This window comes from Saccopteryx bilineata, chromosome 2 (genome assembly GCF_036850765.1).
Source record: "Saccopteryx bilineata isolate mSacBil1 chromosome 2, mSacBil1_pri_phased_curated, whole genome shotgun sequence".
Lineage (NCBI taxonomy): Eukaryota > Metazoa > Chordata > Mammalia > Chiroptera > Emballonuridae > Saccopteryx > Saccopteryx bilineata.
Genome location: NC_089491.1, coordinates 113,352,519 through 113,375,617, shown reverse-complemented (window position 1 = coordinate 113,375,617; position 23,099 = coordinate 113,352,519). Strand labels below are relative to the sequence as shown.

The 23,099-nt window shown below is 39.1% G+C and overlaps 1 protein-coding gene across 4 annotated transcripts in view; it reads right to left on the bottom strand.

The window, feature by feature from the left end:
• FRS2 (fibroblast growth factor receptor substrate 2) overlaps positions 1–23,099 on the bottom strand; it is a 118,905-nt gene that overhangs the window by 43,098 nt on the left and 52,708 nt on the right. For all 4 annotated transcript variants that reach the window (XM_066257641.1, XM_066257644.1, XM_066257642.1 and 1 more), the window contains one exon: positions 22,846–22,888. The gene's annotated coding sequence lies outside the window, so the exon portion shown is untranslated. The remainder of the gene's footprint in view (positions 1–22,845; positions 22,889–23,099) is intronic.

Here is a 23,099-nt window from a genome sequence, read left to right as displayed (position 1 = left end):
TCTTTTTCCCTTATTGAGTCTAGCCAGGGGCTTGTCAATTTTATTGATTTTTTTCAAAGAACCAGCTCTTTGTTGTATTAGTTTTTTTCTATAGTTTCTCTGTTCTCTATTTCATTTATTTCTGCTCTAATTTTTACTATTTCATTTCTTCTGCTGATTTTGGTTTGCCTTTGTTCTTCTTTTTCTAGTTCCTTAAGATGTGATGTTGTTTACTTGGGATCTCTCGTTTCTTGATATAAGCCTGTAATGACATAAACTTCCCTCTTTTTTTTAATTTATTTTGTGGCAGAGACAGAGAGAGGCAAAGAGGGACAGACAGACAGGAAGGGAGAGAGATGAGAAACATCAATTATTCTTTGCGGTTCCTTAGTTGCCCACTGATTGATTTCTCATATGTGCCTTAACCGAGGGTCTACAGCACAGATTGACCCCTTGCTCGAGCCAGCGACCTTGGGCTCAAGCTGGTGAGCCCTGCTCAAACCCGATGAAACAGCGTTCAAGCCGGCAACCTCGGGGTCTCGAACCTGGGTCCTCCGTGTCCCAGTCTGATGCCCTATCCATTGCGCCACCACCCAGTCAGGCAAACTTCCCTCTTATTACTGCTTTTGATGCAGCCCAGAAATTTTTATGTCTTGTTTTCATTTTCGTTTGTCTATATATCTTTTGATCTCTGCTTTTATTTTTTCTTTGAACCAGTCAATTTTTAGAAGAATGCTGTTTAACTTCCACATTCTTGTGGATTTCTTTACTTCTTTTTTGCAGAAGAATTCTAATTTCAAAGCCTATAGTCAGAGAATATGCTTGGTATAATTTCAATCTTCCTGAATTTGTTGATGTTAGTTTTGTGGCCCAACCTGTCTATTGAGAATCTTCCATGTACACTGGAGAAAAATGTATACTCTGTAGTTCTTGGATGAAATGTCCTATCAATGTCTATTATGTCCATTTGGTCTAGTGTTTTGTTTAAGGCCGGTATTTCTTTATTGATTTTCTATTTTGATGATCGATCTAGAGCTGTCAATGATGTGTTGAGATCTCCAAGTATGATTCTGTTTTTGTCTGCTTCTATTTTTAGATCCGTTAGTAGATATCTTATATAATTTGGTGCTCCCTGGTTTGGTGCATGTATATTAAGAAATGTTATGTCTTCTTGATACAATGTCCCCTTTATCATTATGAAATGACCATCTTTGTCTCTGGTTACCTTTATTGTCTAGAAGTCAGCATTGTCAAATATGAGTATGGCTACACATGCTTTTCTTTGGGTATTATTTGCTTGGAAAATTGTTTTCCAACCTTTCATTTAGAGTCTAGTTTTGTCCTTGCAGCTTAGATGTGTCTCTTGAAGGGAGCATACAGTTTGGTTTTGCTTTCTGATCCAATTTGCCACTCTGGGCCTCTTTATTGGTGAATACAATCCATTTACATTTAGGGTAATTATTGACACTTGGGGATTTCTTATAACCAATTTATGTATTGCCTTCTTTGTGTGTGTGTGTGTGTGTGAGAGAGAGAGAGAGAGAGAAAGAGAGAGAGAGAAAGAGATAGTGTGACAGAGAAACAGGGAGGGACAGATAGGGAAAGACAGGAAGGGAGTGAAATGAGAGCATCAATTCTTTGTCATGGCTCCTTAGCTTTTCATTGATTGCTTTGTATATGTGGCTTGACCAGGGAGCTCCAGCTGAGCCAGTGACCACTTGCTCAAGCCAGCGACTTTGGGATTCAAGCCAGTGACCTTTGGGCTCAAGCCACTGACCATGGGGTCATGTCTATGATTCCAAGCTCAAGCCAGCAACCCCATGCTCAAGCTGGTGAACCCATGCTCAAAACAGCAACCTTGGGGGTTTCAAACCTGGGCCCTCTGTGTCCCAGGCCGACACTTTATCCACTGCACCACCCCCAATTAGGCTATGTATTGCTGATAGCTCTGTATCTCATTTGGTTCTTCTGTTTTATTCTTCTGTCAGTTGTTCTTGTTTGTAGGTATTCCATATTCTTCCCGTTTCTTCTTTTTTAAGCTATGTGTTTTAGTAGTAATACTTTCATGGGTGATTACCATTAGGTTATTAGGAGAAAAATGTCAGATTTACAAAAATCCAACATCCTACGAGTGCTTCTGCACGCCATAATCCTTCGCTATTGCTGATCTTTATCCTCTCCTCTTTTATGTTATTATTGTTGCAGATTATCCTTGTTTTTATTATGACCTTGTTGGAGCTTTTACTTGTAGTTTTGTTTTGTTCTTTGTATCTGTTTGGATAACCCCCTTTAATAGTTCTTACAGTGGGAGTTTTCTGGTGATAAATTCCCTCAGCTTCCCTTTCTCTGTAAAAGTTTTAATTTCTCCTTCATAGTTGAAGGATAACTTTGATGGATATAGTATTCTTGGCTGGTAATTCCTCTTTCAGTACTTTAAATGTTTGGGTCAACTCTCCTCTGGCATGTAGAGTTTCTGCTAAGAAGTCTCATGGTAAGCTAATGGGCCTTCCTTTATATGCTACCTTCTTCTTTTCCCTGGCTACCTTGAGGATTCTTTGTCATTCATTTGTGACAATTTCATTATGATATGACTTGGAGTAGGTGTGTTTGGGTTGAGGTAATTCAGTGTTGTTTACTTCTTGGATTCAAGGCTCTAAACTCTTTCCATAGTCTTGGGAAGTTCTCATCAATTATTTGTTTGAATAAGCTCTCCATTTCCTTTTTCCACTCTTCTTCTGATATACCCATTATTCTTATGTTGCTCTTTCTGATGGAGTTAGACAATTCTTGTAGAGCTCTCTGTTTTCCAAAGCCATGAGTCTCTTTTTCTTTCTGTAGTATCTCTAGCTGCCTGTCTTCGATGTCACTGATACTCTCCTCTATCTGGCCTGTTCTAATTAGCTAAACTTGCTACCTCATTTTTCAGTTCATGTATTGAGTTCTTCATCTCTATTTGGTTCTTTTTTAAAGTTTCAACCTCCTTAGTGAAGTACTTTTTTTGTTCACTAAATTGTTTTTTTAGTTCATTAAATTGCCTATCAGTGTTTTCTCGCATCTCCCTGAGTAGTTTTAGAACTTCAACTTTGAATTCTCTGTCATTTAACACCAAGGTTTCCATGTAATTGAGATTTTTTTCTCGAGATTTTTCATTATCTGTCTACTTTCTCTCTCTTGTTTATCCATGGTATTTTATATCTTCTTCCTTGATGGCATTTGAGAGTGGTATTGTTAAGAACTCTAACAAGAAACAACTAAAAAATAAAGAATAAAAATTGAAAAAATACAGAGAAAAAATAAAATTCTAAAAATAATAGTAAGAGAAAAGAAAAACTACAGAAAACAGAGCAAGAACCAAGGGGAAAAAAGGGGGAAACATGAAATCAAAGACAAACAAAATACCACAAAAAGAGTAAAACTACAAAATTTTGAAAAAAATGAAATTATATAAGAAAAAGAAAAGAGTAAAATAAAAAGTGCCAAAAATAAAATGCTCACAAAAAGGAATAAAAATTAAGGATAATGGAATTCAAACGGGAAAGTGAAAGAGAAAAAGGAAAAAAAAACAAAAAAAATGTATTCCTTTCAGTTTTGAGAGGTTATTTTTTTCCCCAGTAGGTGTCGCTGTACTACATGTTTTGACTCTAAAATTCTTGGGCAGAACTCCACTGAGACTTTGCTGTCATAACAATGCAGGCAGGGCTGCAGTAGCATTGGTTGGTAGGGCATTTTGTGAGGGCTTTACAGTTTCAGCTTTACGGCTTTGTGGCTTTACGGTATTATGGCTTTAGCAATGGTGGTTTCAGGCCTCCAGGCACTCTTCCTCATGTCTCAACAGACCAGGGGATCAGTCACAGAGCACCTCTGCCTCTCAGGAAAGAGAGTGGCCCCTGAGAGTCAGCTATGAGAAGTCCATCATTACCACTCCTGTACTATGAGGGGAGGGAGGCAGGATCAGGGAGACTGGGGGACCACACTTTGGTCTTCTCCGTGACTGTGCAGAACATGGGCTGCGGGCAGAGCGTGGGGTACAGGCCGAGCACATGCCAAGAGCCAAGAGCCACAGGCAGTCCATGGGAACCAGAGCTGTGACCCTGAGCTTGGTTGCGCCCAACTTAGTACAGTACCTTCCCCTCTGCCCCTAGATCTCTCCGCTTCTCCAGGCTCAAAATAAAACTCAAGGGGAATAAGCCTCCCTCCCTCAGTTTAGCAAGAAAAAGGAAAAATCCAGTCATTCCAGCTTCTCTCCTTTCCAGACCTCCCCACCCCACTCCCGCCCCTTATCAACCCATTCCCACCTTCAGTTCATTCAGTGTGAAGATCTTTCAGATACAGCTGTGAGCCCAGCTGGGGTTCCTTCGTTGAATTATAGTTGTGTTCAATTTGTTGAAATTTTAAGGGGAGAGATCAGGAGTATCTTTCACACTGCCATTTCTCTGATGTCACTCAAAAAAATTTTTTTTAAAGAAACAAATACAGGTATAGAAGTAAGAGAAAGATCTAAGTTGGAGATATGGACCTCAGAAACATTAGCTAATGGATGCCAGACATGGGGCAGGATGCAATTGCCCACTGAAAAGTAAAACCTATAGAAACATCTAACCACCAACATTTAAGGGAACTGCAGACAAAGAGAAGCCCAGAAAGGAAACTGAATAGGCACTGTCCAAGAAGCAGGAAGAAGATCCCCAAGAATGTGGCATCACAGAAGTCTAAGGAAGAGAGTGACTCAAAGTGAAATCAGGTAAGAATAATGTCTAATCAGTAAGTCAAGATTGCAGAAACAATAGAAATTTAGTTTGGAGAAAAAAATCTTTAGCAGTAAACAAGAGTAGGTCAGAATAGTCAGCCGTCTTTAAATATTTCTGTTTTATGAAAAAATAACTTGATTTGCTCCTGAAACAGAAGTTGGACCAAACCATAAAGTCTATGGGAATAAAACAGACTTCCATCTATTTAACAAAAAATTGTTTCCTTTAAATAATGAGTTCATACCCAGTAGCAATTTTCAGTAGATTCCACTACTGGTTAGGAAACGGTATGAGACGACTTGAGTTTTTTTTTTTCAATTGAAGTAAATTTCAAGGATCAAACTAAACCTTAAATACTTTACATTTAAAAGAACAAAGGAAAGGACACAACAAAAAAGCTTTTAAATAGAAATATAAAGTAGTGGTTGTATAAAGTTTTAAAATTTAGATTAAATTAAAAGTAAAACACATAAAGGGATTTTTATAAACTTGTGAGTCCATAGTAAAACACTTAACCTGATATAAAAATTTTTATGATTGATTTTAGTTCTAATACTTCTGTTATTTGTCATTAAAACCTACCCTACTGAGTTCTTATAACTTTACTACTAAAAAACTATGTTATTTCTTTTCTTTATTTTAAAGCTCAGGCACATCAGTTTGTTTTTATGTTTGTTTACTTGGTTTTATGCTTCTTTTTGTGTTTGTTTTATGGCAAAAGTTTATAAAAATTATCTGCAATGTTGGATATTTTCCATTTGACCCCCCAGGACCACTGTGCTCCTTGCCCTCGAAGCCTGCCTTGCATGGAGCACCAGCAGACCAGGGTGGCTGTGGCTTCATTCCCTACTGAAGTTTCTCTACTGATGGCTCCAGTCAGGCAACCATCTCCTAAACTTACACCTCTGGTTCAGGTAATCACTGCCTTCCCCCATACTTTTTAGACGAGGTGGTAACAGCTCCTGCTGTTACTAGCTAGCCAGTCATCAATGCTGGCTGGTTTCCTTTAATCTGACTAAACTCAGCAAATAATCCTTTCATTAATTTCTCTTCTATTAACATGGTTAGTGTGGTTTCTTTCCAGAACTGACTCATAGTTGTTACTGACATTTTCAATACAGTAATTATGTATTATGCTATACCCTCTATAAAAAATAATGTATAAGCCTGACGATCTGGTGGCGCAGTGGATAGAGCGATGGCCTGGGATGCTGAGGGCCCAGGTTCAAAACTCCAAGGTTGCTGGCTTCAGCAAGGGGTCACTGGCTCGGCTGGAGCCCCCGCTCAAGGCACATGTGAGAAAGCAAGCAATAAACAACTCAAGTGCCACAACTATGGGTTGATGCTTCTCATCTCTCTCCCTTCCTGTCCGTCTGTACCTGTCTGTCCCTCTCTGTCTCTCACAAAGAGAGAGGAAAAGAGAGAGAGAAAGAGAGAGAGAGAGAAAAGAAAGCATTGCATCAGAAAAGAGCTATGACTGTCAGTTTTTACATTTGTCAAACAAAATTCCGAAGAAGGGAAAATAAAAATTACCAAACATAAAAATGGATAAAAGGGCCTGACTAGGCGGTGGCACAGGGGATAGAGCGTCGGACTGGGATGCAGAGGACCCAGGTTCAAGACCCTGAGGTCGGCAGCTTGAGCGCGGGCTCATCTGGTTTGAGCAAAGCTCACCAGCTTGGACCCAAGGTCGCTGGCTCGAGCAAGGGGTTACTCGGTCTGCTGAAGGCCCGTGGTCAAGGCACATATGAGAAAGCAATCAATGAACAACTAAGGTGTCGCAACATACAACGAAAAACTAAGGATTGATGCTTCTCATCTCTCCATTCCTGTCTATCCCTCTCTCTGACTCACTCTCTGTCTCTGTTAAAAAAAAAAAAAAAAAGGATAAAAGGAATTATTTGTAAATTTTAACTAAGATTAATACCTTGCAATCATCCTTGACAATTCACTCTCACATCTCATAGCCAATCTATATGTTCTTTCAGACGTATCTTCAAAATACATCGTACTTCAACAGCTGCTTACCATCTCTACCATTACTTATCAGGTTCAAGTTCCCATCATTTCTTGTCTGAATTTTTGCAATAGCTTTCTAATTGACGGAAAGCTTCTACCTCCACTCTTGGTCTCCTCCAGTCTTTCCTCAACAGAGAAACTGTAGATGTATTTATAATCTTTTACAGATGTGTTTTGACATAATCTAAAGATATAAGGAAGAGTGGATATTTTTTTTTAAATAAGATAGGGATGTGCTTTTTTTTGTAAAAGGGGTACAAATGGATAATGTCAGGAATAAAAAAGAAGTGTCATGGTTTCTGTAGATCAGCAAGCAGGTCACCAACATTTTGTTTCAGGACACCTTTACGCTTTTAAAAATTGCTTGAGAATTTTACAAAGAGCTTTGGTTAAACTGGGTTCTATCTATTCATATTTACCAAATTAGAAGTAAAATCTGCAAAATGTTTTAAATATTTATTAGTTTATTTAAAACAATAAGCCTTTCACATATTTTTTTAGTTTAAAAAAACCTATTTTCTGAAAAAACTCAGTTGAGAAAAGTGATAGAATTTTATATTTTTGAAAATATCTTCAATGTCTGGTTTTATACAAGACGGTGGATAATTACAACATTTTTGTGGTATATTGTTTAGGTTAAAAGTGTATCAGCATATGAAGTTACATAGTTGTAAAAGAGAATATTTTAATAATTATTTCAAATAACTTTTTATATTCTTGATACTATACTTAAACTCAACAAATGGTAGTGTCTTGAAAATTAGCTACAATGTGAATTACAAAACCCTATCAATGAACATTCATACTCTACTACATTAAAATCCACTGGTTTACCTTGTACTTCATATCTTTACCCACATGATTTTATATCATCATACACTGGTCACCTGGTAAACTTTGGTTCACTGAATTATGCAGATATTCCAAATTGACAATTCAGAATGCAACTTAAAAATACATATTTTTTTAATATCATTACACATCTCACCAGAAAAACCTATCTGGGAAGTTGTCACTCAAGTTCACAATGTTAGGTATAAGTTTTACAAAATTCTAAACATCACTTGAAATCTTGATATTTTTTTTATCATTGCTTACAAATATAGAAGTTTTTCTTGAAGTGTTAGGCTCACTTAATTTAGTTTTGAGAAAAACAAATGTCAATACGTAAGTTTGAATAACCAAAGTTTTCCTATACAGTTCTTTCAAGAAAAAAATGGGTGTTACAGGAAAAAAAACAGCTAGTTCAGCTCACAGCTCAACTGAACAGGCTCTTTCTCTGAAGACAACTAGTGTGCATCAGTACGCAACAGAAGTGCTTTGTGAATCCTTCCCATTCTGTCACTCAAAATATTAAAAAGATGTGTACTCAAAGGCAAGATATAATGAAATTAAAATATTTTTTCTTGCCTGACCAGGCAGTGGAGCAGTGGATAGAGTGTTGGGCTGGGATGTGGAGGACCCAGGTTCGAGACTCTGAGATCGCCAGCTTGAGCTCAAGCTCATCTAGCTTGAGCAAAGCTCACCAGCTTGGACCCAAGGTCACTGGCTCACACAAGGGGTCACTCAGTCTGCTGAAGGCCCAGGGTCAAGGCACATATGAGAAAGCAATCAATGAACAACTATGGTGTCGCAACAAAAAACTGATGCTTCTCATCTCTCTCCATTCCTATCTGTCCTGGTCTATCCCTCTCTCTGACTCTCTCTCTCTGTAAAAAAAAATATATATATCCTGCTTCATCGAGGACCTTCTTAAATAAAACTGAATAATTTCTTTAAAAAAAACTCTGACTGCCTGACTTGTGGTGGTGCAGTGGATAAAGCGTCGACCTGGAACACTGAGGTCGCTGGTTCGAAACCCTGGGCTTGCCTAGTCAAGGCACATATGGGAGTTGATGCTTCCTGCTCCTCCCCCCTTCTCTCCCTCCCTCCCCCTCCCCTCTCCCCCATTCTCTAAAATGAATAAATAAAATATTAAAAAAAAAACAACTCTGACTGCAGGACAATGAAGAATATAGTAGTTCAGTTTGGTGCCACTGCCTAATCTGTGCTACAGTGTTAGCAGTTTTACCACCATCGCTATTGCAGAATCACTGCAAATATCAACACAGTGAAAAAGAACCCCCCAAAAATCTATATTATGAAAATAGTCAGGACCTCCCAAACCACTGCTTATTCTCAGGAACCCACACAGGTCAACAGAACATATTTTGAAAACTGCTCAAAATTAGATATTCCAAATGTAAGATAATATCACAAGAATATCATACCAAAAGATTAGCAATTTTAGATTAAATAAACTCCTTAAAAATTAACTAATTAAATCTGATTCAAGAAGAAACAAAAATATAAATAGTCTTATAATCTTAAAAAATTCAACCAGAAATCAAAATATCCTCCCATAATGAAATTCTAGTTCTAGAATGGGTTCAAAGATGAATAGTGTTGAACATGCAAGAAAGAAAATTTTATACAATGTATTCCAGAGAACAGTTAAAGAAGATACCATCTCTGAGTCATTATTCTGAGACTAGTATAACCTTGATACTAAAACCCAATAAAATAATAAAATTATAAGCTAATGTCCTTCACAAATATTGGTGCAAAAAGTTTTTTTTTCTTTTGAAAGAAAGAAAGAAAGAAAGAGAGAGAGGCAGTAAGCAAGAGAAAGAAAGATGCATCAACTTGTTGTTCTACTTAGTTGTGCCACTGACTGCTGCTCAAATGTGCCCTGACCTTGGATCAAAAGGGTGACATTAGGGGTGGAGCCAGCAACTCTGGGCTGGTGACTGCCCCCCACACACACACCAGCACTCCAGAGCAGCGCTCTCTCCACGGCAACACTGGCCAGGGCTGGTACAAAATTCTTAAAATTATCAGCAAACTGAGCATTTAAGATGTCAAAGGTTGGTTTAAAGTTAGAAAAACCAAAGTAATTCTCCAACTAATAAATGAAAGGGAAAAAAATATCATTATTAACAGCTTTGAGAAAAATCTTTTGAAAGCTTTCTCTCAGCAGATAAGGAAGTTATAAGGCTGTTTGGGGAGATTCAAGAAGACTGCAGGACCGGCCCCTCCATCCAAGGAAGAACCCAGCAGCAGTACCCAAGGAGAGAGGGAGCATCACAAAGGTGCTACCACTACCACTTTTTCCAAAAGAAAAAAATTAGGGCCAAGAATCCTAACCAAGTTTTTCTTTTATGTTTCATATTAAATGCAGTCATTTACGGTGTGCCCTCACATTGCTGTTTTGACTAACAGATTTATTTGGCATATAAGTTGCCCCCACCTTACTACTAAGCATCTGCATTAAATGAAAAGGGAATGGTACAACTGTTCTTTTACCATAATTAGAATATCTGAGTGTTACGTTTTCCCCTATCTCATTGGTACCCACACAAGGGCTCCCTACTTAAAGGAGGCACTGCAGTTTTCATTGGCACAGATATTAAGCCAGTTCAGTAAAACCCATCTTATCCAATTCAAAACAGACCTAAAGTTAGTTTGTTAAATCAGGAAATTAAATATACGTTTATACCTTAAACATTTTATTTTAGCTTAAATATATAAAAAGAAATGGACTATCTGAACTTGGAGCCAGAGACTTTTTTTTTTAATGGGGGCTGCTGATTGAAATTCTGTGCTATATTTCTTATATAAACCTTACCTAAAATGTATGTTTATTTGAAATGGATCAAAGATTTCCATTTCAGGCAACATGGTAAGGTTGGATGCCCAGACTGGCTATATACTACCTGAATCTAAAATGGGAAATAAAGTCTTTAAAAAATATTTTTACACTTCTTAATCTGACACAAATGTACAGAGAAACTCTGGAAGGTGGCTCTTGACTGTAAGGTTAACTCACAACGCTGCTCTGAAAAACAGAACGCTGGGGACAGGCTATATATTGTGAGGCTCCCCAATAAGGGGCTGAAAGTCCAAAAGGCTACACAGGCAAAGTACATCTAAATGAGCTTTAGTAAGGCAATCCAGAGGCGACAGCAAGCAAACTTGCCTGCTTGACCTTGGTGCTGGTAGAAGGGAGATAATTATCTCCTGTGAGAATTTATAACTACAAGCCAACTCTTAAATGAGTTTGTGGAGAAGGAAAAAGATGGAAAATAAATTAAGAAGGTCAATTATATGTCTAATTATGGTAAGAGTCCTGCTTCCACAATAACCAAGAAAAGAGGAAACAATGGTTGTGCCAAAAAGGGCCACAGTCCTGCACAGTCTATTCACTGTTTTACCTGCATCAGACGCATGCCTCAGGACAGGCCAGTAAGAAGGGTGGCACTGGAAACGTAATAAAAGGGCCACAGTCTTGCACAGTCTATTCACTGTTCTACCTGCATCAGACGCATGCCCCAGGACAGGCCAGTAAGAAGGGTGGCACTGGAAACACCATAAAAGCCCAAGAGACATTTTCAAAGCAAGTGTCTTCAATGAATATGAAGTTCGCAAACTCTATGTGGGTGTCTTTTCAGCATATGATGCTAGGAAAATTGGATACCCAAGTGGAAAAAGATGAACCTGAAACCCTTACCTTACACCTGTACAAAAATTAACTCAGAATGAATTAAAAACCTAAACACAGACCTTAAACTGTAAAATTATTAGAAAATGATACAGGGGGAAAATATCATGATATTGGATTTGGCAATGACTTCTTGGATATGACATCAAAAGCAGGCAGTCAAAGTAAAAACAGACAAATTGGACTATATCAAAATGAAAAACTTCTGTGCATCAAAACCTATGGAATGAAGAATATATTTGCAAATCTTTTATCTGTACAGGGTTAATACCCAGCATATATAAAGAACTACAATTCAGCAAGAAAAAATTTAAAAAGGCAATGTCAACAGACATTTCTCCAAAGAAAATATACAGATGGCTAACAAACATATGATTAGATATTTAACATCACTAGTCATTAGGAAAATGCAAATAATCATAAAAATGAGGTACCACCTTATACCCATTAGGACAGCTAAAATAAATAAATAAATAAACAAACAAACTCCCAGAAAACAAGTGTTAGAGAGACTATAGAGAAATTGGAACCTTGCGCATTGCTGGTGGAATGTAAAGGTGCAGCCATTGTGGAAAAGAGTATGGTAGTTCTTCAAAAAAATTAATAACAATTACCGTATGATCTAGAAATACCACTTCTGGGTCTATATCCAAAGAATTGAAAGCAGGGTTTCAAAGAAATATTTGTTCATCCATGTTCATAGCAGCATAATTCACAATAGCCAAAAGGCAAGAGCAACAACTTTCCATTGACAGATGAACAAATGTAGTGTTTATAAATACAATGGTATATTATTGAGACTTAAAAAGAAAATTCTGACACATGCTACAATGTGAATAAACTTTGACAACATTATGCCAAGTGAAATAAAGCAGGCACAGAAAGATAACTACTGGTATACAGAGTAATGAAACTCATAAAACCAGAAACTAGAGTGTTGGTTGCCAGAGACTATCAAGGAAAGAGAAACAAGGCAGAGGAGTTTAATCAGTTTCCCAAAATGAAAAATTTTAGAGCCCTGGCCAGGTAGCTTTAGAGTATCATTGTGATATCAAGGTTGTGGATTCAATCCCAAGTCAGTACACATATGAGAATCAACCAATGGGCCCCAGCTGGTTGGTTCAATAGCAGAGTGTAGATCTGGCGTGTGGATGTCCTGGGTTCAATTCTTGGTCAGGGCACACAGGAGAAGTGACCGTCTGTTTCTCCACCCCCCACCCACCCCCCGCTTTCTCTCTCTCTCTCCCTCCTGCAGCCATGGCGCAACTGGTTTGAGTGAATCAGCCAAGGTGCAGAGGATGATGGCTACATGGAACCTTCGCCTCAGGCACTAGAAACAGCTCTGTTGGGAGCATGGCCCCAGATAAGCAAAGCATTGGCCCCAGACAGGGGCTGCTGGGTGGATCTTGATCCAGGCACATGCAGGAATCTATCTCCTCTCCTCTCACTTAGAAAAGGAAACAAAATTTTTTTTTAAAAGAACCAATGAATGCATAAATAAGTCAAACAACAAATTGATGTTTTTTTTCTCTCACGCCCCTCGTTCTGCTCTAAAATCAATAAATAAATTTAAAATAATCTTTAGCCTGACCAGGCAGTGACACAGTGGATAGAGGCATCAGCCTGGGATGCTGGACTCAGGTTCGAAACCCAAAGGTGGCTGGCTTGAGCATGAGTTCACTCAGCTTGAGCATGGGATCACAGACATGACTCCATGGTCACTAGCTTGAGCCCAAGGTTGCTGGCTTGAGCAAGAGGTCACTGGCTCGGCTGGAGACCCCCATCAAGGCACTTATGAGAAAGGAATCAATGAACAACTAATCATCTCTCCCTTCCTGTCTGTTGGTCCCTGTCTGTACCCCTGCCCCCCACCCTCACTGAAAAAAAAAATTTTTAAAGTTCTGGAGAACCTAACCTGTGGTGGCGCAGTGGGTAAAGCATAAACCTGAAATGCTGAGGTCGCCAGTTTGAAACCCTGGGCTTGCCCAGTCAAGGCACACAGGAAGCAACTACGATGGAATGCTTTCCACTCCTCTCCTACCGCCTTTCTTTCTCTCTCTCTCTCTCTCTCTCTCTCCTCTCTCTAAAATCAATAAATAAAACCTTTAAATAAATAAAAATGTTAAAAATAGTTCTTAAAATTGGCTGCCCAACAATATGAATATAATTAACACTACTTAACTGTACACTTAAAAAATATGTAAGATGGTTAATTTTTTTTTAAAAGATGCCCTGGCCGGTTGGCTCAGCGGTAGAGCATCGGCCTAGCGTGCGGAGGACCCGGGTTCGATTCCCGGCCAGGGCACACAGGAGAAGCGCCCATTTGCTTCTCCACCCCTCCGCCGCGCTTTCCTCTCTGTCTCTCTCTTCCCCTCCCGCAGCCAAGGCTCCATTGGAGCAAAGATGGCCCGGGCGCTGGGGATGACTCTGTGGCCTCTTCCTCAGGCGCTAGAGTGGCTCTGGTCGCAACATGGCGACGCCCAGGATGGGCAGAGCATCGCCCCCTGGTGGGCAGAGCGTCGCCCCTGGTGGGCGTGCCGGGTGGATCCCGGTCGGGCGCATGCGGGAGTCTGTCTGACTGTCTCTCCCTGTTTCCAGCTTCAGAAAAGTGAAAAAAATAAAAAAAAAAAAAAAAAAAAAAAGTTAACCAGGCGACTGTGAGAAAAGAAAATTATAAGCCAAACTGATTCATAAACACTAATGTAAAAATTCTAAATAAAATTTAAGCAAACCAAATCCAATAATTTCTAAAAATGATAATCTATCATGACTAAATTAGGTTATCCCAAAACTGCTTAGTTAACCTTGTTTTAAAACCAATATAACTGACCACAGTAACAGATTAAGGAGAAAACATTTTGATCATCCCCTGAGTTACACAAAAACCTTTTTAATAGAACCCAACTGTCTACTTATGACTTAAAGCAACAAACAAAACTAGCACCCTGGCTGGTGGCACAGTGGATAGGTTGCCAGCTCAAGTCTGGGGTCGCCGGCTTACTACGGGATCACCAGATTGACACCAGGGTTGCTGGTTAGAACTTTAGTCAGGGCACATGAACAAGACAAAAAACAAAACTTTGAGTCTCTGCAAATACTGGTTCAGGGGCAGACAAATAGACCAACGATACAGAAGAGAGATTACACAAATAAAACTCCCCATGAATAAAAACTTGATTTATGACATAGAGAACTTACATATCAAGGAGGATTATTTTAATAAACAGTGCTGGGATAACCAATTATCCATATAGAAAGAGTAAATTTGCATCCTATACTTTTCACAAAAACCAATTCCTAGGAGATTTAAGAATAAATGTGAAGTTATTTTTTGTTTTTTTAATGTATTGATTGATGAGAGACAGAGAGAAAAATCAATTCATTGTTCCACTTCCTTAGGCATTCACTGGTGGATTCTTGTATGTGCCCTGACCGGGGATCAAACCTGCAATCTTGGACAACATTCTAACCAACTGAGCTATCCAGCCAGGAAAAAACCATAAAGGTTTTAGTTAATAGAAAACGCCATGGCCCTGGCCGGTTGGCTCAGTGGTAGAGCGTCGGCCTGGCGTGCGGGGACCCGGGTTCGATTCCTGGCCAGGGCACATAGGAGAAGTGCCCATTTGCTTCTCCACCCCCATCCCCTCCTTCCTCTCTGTCTCTCTCTTCCCCTCCCGCAGCCAAGGCTCCATTGGAGCAAAGATAGCCCGGGCGCTGGGGATGGCTCCTTGGCCTCTGCCCCAGGCGCTAGAGTGGCTCTGGTCGCGGCAGAGCAACGCCCCGGAGGGGCAGAGCATCGCCCCCTGGTGGGCAGAGCATCGCCCCTGGTGGGCGTGCCGGGTGGATCCCGGTCGGGCGCATGCGGGAGTCTGTCTGACTGTCTCTCCCTGTTTCCAGCTTCAGAAAAATACAAAAAAAAAAAAAAACAAAGAAAAAACAAACAAAAAAAGAAAACGCCATGAGTAGTTATCAAGGTATACACAAAAAATGGCAAATAACCAACTGAATTCAAAGATAAAATTATTTTAATCTTTTAATTTCCCTCCATATTTTTATAAATTAAACAGCGATCACATCAGAGCAAGTAGGCTACCTGATTAAGAAAAAATATGATGGCAATGTAATATAGAGCCTCCAATGTTCTAACTACTTCATATCCTAAATATATTATACATTTATGCCCTCATTTAAGATCAGCACATTACTGTAGGAGTTTAACAAGAATTAAAATAAAACCCAAAACCTCATGGTTCATTAAGTGTCTATCAATGCCTGTGTCTATATCTCATTTCAAATATTAGCATGATGCCCATGGTAAAATCTAAATAGTGCTTCAAATAAGTAGAATATTGGTATGACCCTTCCTCTTGCTCCCTGAATCATACTTCTGACCAAAGGCCTCTCTTTGGATGATTCAGGGAAGAAATATGTACCTAATACATTACAATTAGATCTCCTTTGGAAAGGGGAAGAACTAATTCTTTAAAAAATAGACAACACTATATAACCAGTGCCGCCCAATAAATTCAATTAAAAAATAGATAACATATTCTTAACTCTTTTAAAGAATTCTGATATTCAAAGTGTCATGAAAATAAGCACAACACAAGGAATATATTACTCACTTAGAAACTATAACTATAAAAATATGACTGAAAGGGATGAGTTGGAAAAAACATTTGCCTGAAGATAATTTTTTTAATATTATGAAAGCATGTGTCCATCAAGCAAAATAAATTCATTCTCATTTCATCCACCACCAAAACACCCCCCTTTTTTCCAAAAACACATAAATACATAGTAGATATTTTCAATCCAAACTGTAAGCCTCCGATCATAGGGAAATGGAATTATTTTAACCACACAAGTTCCAGCACTCAGACACGCAGTTCTTACAGGCCGCCCACACAGCACTTTGTGAGCATGTGATCTGGAGGAATGATGCACAATCGCACCACATTCCGTCCCTCAGCTCACACATCCAAGAACTTGCCCTCTCAGCCGCATTCTTCTCCAAACAGCCATGGTCACCTTAGCAACCCTATGCTCCCAATATGGACAGCTGGTCCATTTAAAGTCAGCCCTTCTTGGCAGGGAAAATGCTCATTCTTCAAATTGGAGGAGAAAGAAGAGGTTTTCCTTTCAATACATATTATAGGGGCTGATTCAACTTGACCAGCACTTTTGTTCTGTGGCAGCAAGTTGTCTTGAGTTTCAATCTATTCTGAGTTTGTTTGTTTCAATCTAATGCAAATGGCTAAAAATAAAATAAAGGCAGCTCATATGGAATTGTAAGTCAGAGTAGATCATGAAAAATAAAGGTATCTGAAAGAATTGTATTCTTTTATAAAATGATAAAGCTATCTACATTTTTTAAAGTTTAAATTTACTTAATGTGAACTGTAACATCTGAAGCCTTAATATGAAATAAGAAATCAGAATCAGAAGACCTTTTTTAACACTGTAACCTACTTTTGAACAACAAAACCACTGCTAAACTTGAAAGTCCTGTAAATGCAACCTACTCAATAAACTGTGAGTCAATGGATCTACCCTACCACCTACCTACACGTAAAATCTCACAATCTTTCCAAAGGCTCAAATGTAAAGTAAGTATTAAAACCAAAAGGTTAGTATATCTGAGAATTCTCCAGACGTAGAGTGACCTAGAATAGCCCTGGATTACTCAAAACCAATCTTGATCTTATGCTTATACCACAAAAGCTGGACCTGGGCCAAATCAAGTCTCTTAAGATAAAAGGTTTATAGTATAGTTTGCCTGATTGCTACACTACAGATAATTTGGCAGGAAAGGATTATCATAATTCTGAAATATATGAGATCAAATTGTTTGTTCCATACAAAGGGATTCTAATCTCCCAGCCATCAAAATTAGACACCTAATCTTTAAGAACAGTATATAGGGCCTGACCAGGCAGTGGCCCAGTGGATAGAGCCTCAGACTGGGATGCGGAAGACCCAGGTTCGAGACCCCAAGGTCACCAGCTTGAGCACGGACTCATCTGGTTTGAGCAGTCACTCACCAGCTTGGAGCCAAGGTCGCTGGCTTGAGCAAGGAGTTACTCAGTCTGCTAAAGGCCCCCGGTCAAGGCACATATGAGAAAGCAATCAATGAACAACTAAGGTGTCGCAACGAAAAACTAGTGATTGATGCTTCTCATCTCTCTCCGTTCCTGTCTGTCCCTATCTCTCTCTCTCTCTCTGACTCACTCTCTCTGTAAAAAAAATAAAGAAAGAAAAGTATATAGGGGCCCTGGCCAGTTGGCTCAGTGGTAGTGTTGGCCTGGTGTACGGATGTCCCGGGTTCGATTCCCAGTCAGGACACACGGGAGAAATGACCATCTGCTTCTCCATACCCTTCCCCTTCTTTCTCTCTCTCCCCCTGCCCCCTCCTGCAGCCATGACTTGATAGGATCGAACTCGTTGACCCCCGACCCCTGGGAGCTAAGGATGGCTCTGTGGAGCCTCTGCCTCAGGAACCAAAAATAGCTCGGTTGGGAGCATGGCCCCAGACAAGGGTTGCTTTGTGGATCCTGGTCAGAGCGTATGTGGGAGTCTGTCTCTCTGTCTCCGCTCCTCTTGCTTGAAAAAGAAGGAAAAAAAAAAAAAGAGCAAAATAAAAGTATATAGGAATGTTCAAAACTAAAAGACATCTAAATTTATGGCCTTAATTATAAATGATAAATATTTATGAAATAATTTTTTTTTTTTTTTTTTTTTTTTTTTGCATTTTTCCGAAGCTGGAAACAGGGAGAGACAGTCAGACAGACTCCCGCATGCGCCCGACCGGGATCCACCCGGCACGCCCACCAGGGGGTGACGCTCTGCCCACCAGGGGGCTATGCTCTGCCCATCCTGGGCGTCGCCATGTTGCGACCCTCCTGGGTGTCGCCATGTTGCGACCAGAGCCACTCTAGCGCCTGGGGCAGAGGCCACAGAGCCATCCCCAGCGCCCGGGCCATCTTTGCTCCAATGGAGCCTTGGCTGCGGGAGGGGAAGAGAGAGACAGAGAGGAAGGCGCGGCGGAGGGGTGGAGAAGCAAATGGGCGCTTCTCCTATGTGCCCTGGCCAGGAATCGAACCCGGGTCCTCCGCATGCTAGGCCGACGCTCTACCGCTGAGCCAACCGGCCAGGGCTCTTTTTTTTTTTTTTTTGTATTTTTCTGAAGCTGGAAACGGGGAGAGACAGTCAGACAGACTCCCGCATGCGCCCGACCGGGATCCACCCGGCACGCCCACCAGGGGCGATGCTCTGCCCACCAGGGGGCGATGCTCTGCCCCTCCGGGGGCGTCGCTCTGCCGCAACCAGAGCCACTCTAGCGCCTGGGGCAGAGGCCAAGGAGCCATCCCCAGTGCCCGGTTCATCTTTGCTCCAATGGAGCCTTGGCTGAGGGAGGGGAAGAGAGAGACAGAGAGGAAGGGGGGGGGGGGTGGAGAAGCAAATGGGCGCTTCTCCTATGTGCCTTGGCCGGGAATCAAACCCGGGTCCCCCGCACACCAGGCCGACGCTCTACCGCTGAGCCAACCGGCCAGGGCCTGAAATAATTTTTGATATAACAGTGGTAGACAAAATCCATATTAATAAATCTTAATTAAAAAAACAGTTTATAAACCTTAAGGCTAAGAACTACCACCTACATCATCCGTTGATTTTATTTTTGTTTGTATGTGTATTTTTTAAACTTCTGAGGCAATGAGGTTCTTCCTGCTTAGAAACTTTTTTCGTGTTAAAACTATCCTAGTAATTATATCTTTTACAAAGAACCTAAAGTTAATTCCACTGTTGGTTTCATCATTTGTAAAACGAGAATATTATCTGTTTTACTTATGCCATGTGTTAACAGAAAGTGAGAATAATAAAATTATTATGCCATAGAAAATACTCAAAAACTTAGAGAAACTAGAGAAAGACTGTGTTACCTGACGTCTAATCCTTTAAGTTATTTTTAAAAAGAGTAGGGGAAGTATTTAACAATGCATACAATACCAAATCAGTATCACCTTCAAGAGCTTCCTACCAAAGATCTTAAAAATACTTGTGTTGACATATACATAACTATTTCTTTCAAAAAGCCTCAACAGTGGCTTCACTTTTAGCAGATGTGAATTCTCTTACCCTTTCCCATTCCACTATGGACTCAGTTCCACATTCCTCCTAGCCTCAGACCTAAGGAACTAAGTGCCCCTAAGATCCTCCTCTTACACAAGAAACTGATCCCAATAAGGTACCTTCAGCTTTTTCTACCTAATGGTAACCCCTCCCTGATCTGACCACTGTTGTCAGTATCCTCCAAATGTCATGGTCTACCTCAACCTCCCAGAGGAGTCTCCCTCTCTCTTTCCTCTTCACTATAAGGAGGCATACCATCACCACAGACGGGAAGCTTCTAAAGTTCCCACTCTCTGACAATTTCCAGTTAGGGGGTTCTGAGAGAAGCTGCTTCTGCTGATACTCTGATAAACGGATGGAACTGTTTCTGCATCTGAAACTTAGAAGCATTTGTACTGTGCACAGAGTATGGTCTGCTTCAAAGTAGTAACAGAAAAAAAGATGATGAATGCTCAAATATAATACAATGTAGAAATTGGAGACTATAATCATTAGATTAATTAATAAGTAATATTTAATGCAGACATTCTATAATATTACTAGTATCTTTCAATTATTCAGCTTTTGTAGGCTAACACTGAGACCTAAGCACTTTTTAAAATTTATTGGGGTGACATTAATCAATAAAATCAAACAGATTTCTGGTGTACAGTTCTACAACACTCCCCTTTCCCTCCTGTAATCACCATACTGTTTTCTGTTGTCAATGAGCCCTAAGCATTTTAATACTGTTTCTAGAAGAAAAAAACATGTTTTCTTTAGGTCCCACAATTCTTTCCTCCTTTGCTTGTTACTAACAGACTCTTAGCCTTCTAAACAGATGTGTATGTTTCCTCTAATATTGTACAGCACCTAATTCACCTTCTTGAACTTCAATTCTAATATAAAAAACGAGCACAAGCCAGTTGGTTCAGTAGACAGAGTGTTGGCCCAGTGTATGGACATCCCAGGTTCAATTCCCAGTTAGGGCACACAGAAGCACCCATCTGCTTCTCTCCCCTTTCCTCTCCCCGTTCTCTCCCTCTTCCGCTCCTGCAGCCAGAGGCTCAACTGGTTGGAGCATCGGCCCCAGGCATAGCTTGTTTGGTCTGAATGCATTAGCCTCAGACATTAAAAATAGCTCAGTTGTGCTTGACCATATGGTGGCGCAGTGGATAGAGCACTAACCTGGGACGCTGAGGACCCAGGTTCGAAACCTCAAGGTTGCCAGCTTGAGCACGGGCTCACCACATTCATTTGGAGCGCAAGGTCACTGGCTTGAGCAAGGGGTCACTGGCTTGGCTGGAGCCATCCCCTGGTCAAGGCATGTATGAGAAACAATCAATGAACAACTAAAGTGCTGTAACTATGAGTTGATATACTTCTCATCTCTCTCCCTTCCTGTCTGTCCTTGTCTCACTAAAAAAAAAAAAAAAAAAAAAAAAAGCACAAATTGGCTTTTCTTAAATGCTCATTTTATTATACCTTATACATTTAAGAGATTTAACAGCTTCATTTTCATAAACAACCTAGAATACAATGCAACAGTAGGACAAAACAAATTGGATGAATACTCAGCCAACAACATGGCCAGATCTTAGAAAAAAGGAGAGGAAGGTGGAGACCATAATCATTAGATTAAAATCTAATGTATCATTAAAACATAGAAAAATAAAATAATAAAACCTTTTACAAGACACAAACAGGATTCATATCAAACATTATAAGGTCATTTATATAGGGACTCGTTATAAAAAAAACCAGAATAGTCCTTTAATGAACCAATGATGATAAATATGATACAAATGAAGGAACACCATTAACTTAAAACTCTTATACTTGAGGTTGAAAACTAATGCTTTACACAAAACCATCTCTTTCATAATAAACATTTGCCCCAAAATTTAAACAATAATTTTTAAAATTGTGTTAAATATACATTATAAAACTTAACGTTTTAACCATTTTTAAGTGTACAGTTAATAATTTTTTAAAGATGTCATTGTCCTTTTAATATCTTTGTGAAAAGCAGGGGGATACATAAATGTGAGTAATCTTGTTTTGATTTTTTTTTCTACTCTAAAAAAATTATAAAACCAGGGTATTTGTAAAAAGAAATATTTATTGAACACTCATAGGGGAGCCTTAAGAGTACTACACATTATGCTCCATCATCATTATATCACGCACTGTATTAACATCAAAGACTTAAGTTTCATTTGCCAAAAGAAGAGACAAAGATGTAACAGATTAAGTTCATTAAGTCAGATCTTTGGAAGTTTCTGTTTTTGCTGTAAGCACTGTGGTCCAGGAAAAGAAAGGTCTGGCTTTCTCCTGAAATTTTGAGCAGTGCCCTGGAAGATCAGATAGTGCACACACAGGTTCAGGAAACTCTCCCTTAACCCCCGAAAGAGTTTCACAAGAAACTTGAAAATAAAAACTATCAGTGATTTGCCCTCCCTTCCTCCTCATCAGTCTTTTCATTTTTAACCCTTTTGTTTTCAGTTATCAGGATAAAGACTGACCTGATTAACTAAGTCTGTGGAAGACTCAAAAATATAAAGAAAAGATAAGTTTGAGAGTGCAAGTTCCCTTCAGGATATAGGAATATAAAAGGTGAATAGTGAGAAAGTTATTGATCTGAATAATTAACTATATAAGCACTTCCAGTTAACAGACTGACTTAATAATCTGTAGTGATAGCCACTACCTATACCAAAAAGTTCCTGAGAATATTTAACCAAAGTAACATCTTAAGTCAGCCAAGCGATTGATTTTAAGTTCCAGGCATAGGGTAAGCACGCCAATAAGGAGATTTTACTATTTACTCACTTGAACATTTTATTCTTCAGAAGTCAAGAGTATGAACATGTAAATTTCAGTGATGATTCAAAATCCACTGTAAAGATTATTCAGCACTTTTTTATAATACTAGATGTTACTCAATCTTTTATTATCTGATAAAAAGCATTACATTTTTAAACTAAATATAGCAATTATGTAATTTCCATAGATGGAAACATGGCCAAATAATTTCCTTTACTTAAAGCCCCTAAGAGAGAGTCTATGAACCTTCTACTCAGCAAAGTCATTTGATGTCCACTGAGGTAATAGGTGAATGGGCCCCAATGGAAGAAGAGAACTTTTTCATAAAATGGACAAATCCACTCCTACCAACACTAAGAATGAGCTCTGACCATGAAAAGTAGTATTTGAGTTACAAAGGTGACTACTTTTATCAACCCTTTTAATCCTAACTTCAAGTAAGATGAACCTGTGTCTTGCTAGCAAATTCTGAGGTAGTAAAGGTTTGTTAACAAATTTGTGAGAATCTTGTAATTATCAAAAAAAGATATAAAATAAATATAAGAAAAAAATTTTTTTAAATCAAGAACAATTAAGGCTTTATTCAACTATATTTATTTTATTACTATATAAATAATTTCTTACCTTGTGGAATTCTCTTCTGAGAAAAACAGATACAACTTTGTTCCTAAAAAATTTTCACGTAGAAAAGTTGAAATGTTAGCTTCAAAATAGAAAGTTACTTGAAAATAAAAAGTTACAAAATGCTAACATAGTATATACTGAATAGTATAATATTTGGTATTACCAAAGCTTAAGTAAGAAACAATAAGTCTAATAATAAAAGTACTTCATTATTTTTATTAAAATATTTATTATATAATTTATTACTTTTTTCA